The following is a 3,619-nucleotide window of genomic DNA, read 5'->3' on the forward strand; positions in this document are numbered from 1 at the left end:
GCAGGGAGACCAGGTCTACCCGTTCTGGCTGCAGGGAGACCAGGTCTACCCGTTTTGCCGGCAGGGATAACAGGTCTACCCGATTTACCTGCAGGGAGACCAGGTCTACCCCTTCTGCCGGCAGGGAGACCAGGTCTACCCGTTTTGCCGGCAGGGATGCCAGGTCTACCCGTTCTGGCGGCAGGGAGAACAGGTCTACCCGTTTTACCTGCAGGGAGAACAGGTCTACCCGTTTTACCGGCAGGGAGACCAGGTCTACCCGTTTTGCCGGCAGGGATGCCAGGTCTACCCGTTTTACCTGCAGGGATGCCAGGTCTACCCGTTTTACCGGCAGGGAGGCCAGGTCTACCCGTTCTGCCGGCAGGGAGGCCAGGTCTACCCGTTCTAGCGGCAGGGAGACCAGGTCTACCCATTTACCGGCAGGGAGACCAGGTCTACCCGTTTTGCCGGCAGGGATGCCAGGTCTACCCGTTTTGCCGGCAGGGATAACAGGTCTACCCGTTTTACCTGCAGGGATGCCAGGTCTACCCGTTTTACCGGCAGGGAGACCAGGTCTACCCGTTTTGCCGGCAGGGATGCCAGGTCTACCCGTTCTGGCGGCAGGGAGACCAGGTCTACCCGTTCTGCCGGCAGGGATGCCAGGTCTACCCGTTTTACCTGCACGGAGACCAGGTCTACCCGTTTTACCGGCAGGGAGGCCAGGTCTACCCGTTCTGGCGGCAGGGAGAACAGGTCTACCCTTTTTGCCGGCAGGGAGACCAGGTCTACCCGTTTTGCCGGCAGGGATGCCAGGTCTACCCGTTTTACCGGCAGGGAGAACAGGTCTACCCGTTTTACCGGCAGGGATGCCAGGTCTACCCGTTTTACCTGCAGGGATGCCAGGTCTACCCGTTTTACCGGCAGGGAGGCCAGGTCTACCCGTTCTGCCGGCAGGGAGGCCAGGTCTACCCGTTCTAGCGGCAGGGAGACCAGGTCTACCCATTTACCGGCAGGGAGACCAGGTCTACCCGTTTTGCCGGCAGGGATGCCAGGTCTACCCGTTTTGCCGGCAGGGATAACAGGTCTACCCGTTTTACCTGCAGGGAGGCCAGGTCTACCCGTTTTACCGGCAGGGAGACCAGGTCTACCCGTTTTGCCGGCAGGGATGCAAGGTCTACCCGTTTTACCTGCACGGAGACCAGGTCTACCCGTTTTACCGGCAGGGAGGCCAGGTCTACCCGTTCTGGCGGCAGGGAGAACAGGTCTACCCATTTACCGGCAGGGAGACCAGGTCTACCCGTTTTGCCGGCAGGGATGCCAGGTCTACCCGTTTTGCCGGCAGGGATGCCAGGTCTACCCGTTTTACCTGCAGGGATGCCAGGTCTACCCGTTTTACCGGCAGGGAGGCCAGGTCTACCCGTTCTGCCGGCAGGGAGGCCAGGTCTACCCGTTCTAGCGGCAGGGAGACCAGGTCTACCCATTTACCGGCAGGGAGACCAGGTCTACCCGTTTTGCCGGCAGGGATGCCAGGTCTACCCGTTTTGCCGGCAGGGATAACAGGTCTACCCGTTTTACCTGCAGGGAGGCCAGGTCTACCCGTTTTACCGGCAGGGAGACCAGGTCTACCCGTTCTGCCGGCAGGGATGCCAGGTCTACCCGTTTTACCTGCACGGAGACCAGGTCTACCCGTTTTACCGGCAGGGAGGCCAGGTCTACCCGTTCTGGCGGCAGGGAGAACAGGTCTACCCTTTTTGCCGGCAGGGAGACCAGGTCTACCCGTTTTACCGGCAGGGATGCCAGGTCTACCCGCTTCCGGCAGGGATGCCAGGTCTACCCGGTTCCAGGCAGGGAGGCCTCGTCTACCCGTTCTGCCGGCAGGGAGGCCAGGTCTACCCGTTTTACCGTCCGCCGGGTCCGGTGTGCCCGATGTGGCCGCCGGAGCTGCCGGCGGAAAGGGATGCCTCGTCTACCTCGCTCCGGCGGGACTTTGGCTCCACCGCGGTTCTGGCAGGTAGACGTCTTGCCCGGTTCTTCTTCGGAGCTGCCGAAGGGGTCGCTGCTTTGCGCTGCCTCCAGTTACGTCATGGTAAGAGTCGGCGGCGCTCGCGCGCCTCCCCGCTGGGGGAAGACGGTTCTCTTCGAGCCCGCCGGGGCCGGGGACCTCGCTGTCCGTATACTAGGGCAGAGGGCTGGCGCTCGCGGACCAGCGCCATCGAACCGCTGCAGCTACTCGCGGTTCAGCCGGCAGACTCGGGCGTTGCACGGCGGCTGTGGCCGTGGCCGTTCTGCCTCCTACCTATCGCGCACGGCGCTTCCGACTGCCAGAAGCCGCGCGAAGCCGCTGCTTGCCCGCAGGCTCCGGTGGCCGTTGCCGACTGGAGCGAGGGCTCCAAGAGGGGTTTCTCCAGGGCCGGGCCGAGACGGGCGGCGGTCGCCGGCACTCGAACGCTTGTCACCCGCGGCTCAGCCGGCAGACTCGGGCGTTGCCCGGCGGCCCTGGCCGTGGCCGTTCTGCCTCCTACCTATCGCGCACGGCGGTTCCGACTGCCAGAAGCCGCGCGAAGCCGCTGCTTGCCCGCAGGCTCCGGTGGCCGTTGCCGACTGGAGCGAGGGCTCCAAGAGGGGTTTCTCCAGGGCCGGGCCGAGACGGGCGGCGGTCGCCGGCACTCGAACGCTTGTCACCCGCGGCTCAGCCGGCAGACTCGGGCGTTGCCCGGCGGACCTGGCCGTGGCCGTTCTGCCTCCTACCTATCGCGCACGGCGCTTCCGACTGCCAGAAGCCGCGCGAAGCCGCTGCTTGCCCGCAGGCTCCGGTGGCCGTTGCCGACTGGAGCGAGGGCTCCAAGAGGGGTTTCTCCAGGGCCGGGCCGAGACGGGCGGCGGTCGCCGGCACTCGAACGCTTGTCACCCGCGGCTCAGCCGGCAGACTCGGGCGTTGCCCGGCGGCCCTGGCCGTGGCCGTTCTGCCTCCTACCTATCGCGCACGGCGCTTCCGACTGCCAGAAGCCGCGCGAAGCCGCTGCTTGCCCGCAGGCTCCGGTGGCCGTTGCCGACTGGAGCGAAGGCTCCAAGAGGGGTTTCTCCAGGGCCGGGCCGAGACCGGCGGCGGTCGCCGGCACTCGAACGCTTGTCACCCGCGGCTCAGCCGGCAGACTCGGGCGTTGCCCGGCGGCCCTGGCCGTGGCCGTTCTGCCTCCTACCTATCGCTCACGGCGCTTCCGACTGCCAGAAGCCGCGCGAAGCCGCTGCTTGCCCGCAGGCTCCGGTGGCCGTTGCCGACTGGAGCGAGGGCTCCAAGAGGGGTTTCTCCAGGGCCGGGCCGAGACCGGCGGCGGTCGCCGGCACTCGAACGCTTGTCAGCCGCGGCTCAGCCGGCAGACTCGGGCGTTGCCCGGCGGCCCTGGCCGTGGCCGTTCTGCTTCCTACCTATCGCGCACGGCGGTTCCGACTGCCAGAAGCCGCGCGAAGCCGCTGCTTGCCCGCAGGCTCCGGTGGCCGTTGCCGACTGGAGCGAGGGCTCCAAGAGGGGTTTCTCCAGGGCCGGGCCGAGACGGGCGGCGGTCTCCGGCACTCGAACGCTTGTAGGGCCGGGGTTTGGGAGTGGAGCCTGCCGTGGCTTCCCCCCCCCTCCCCACGCCCG

This window comes from Opisthocomus hoazin, unplaced genomic scaffold, assembly GCF_030867145.1.
Source record: "Opisthocomus hoazin isolate bOpiHoa1 unplaced genomic scaffold, bOpiHoa1.hap1 HAP1_SCAFFOLD_190, whole genome shotgun sequence".
Lineage (NCBI taxonomy): Eukaryota > Metazoa > Chordata > Aves > Opisthocomiformes > Opisthocomidae > Opisthocomus > Opisthocomus hoazin.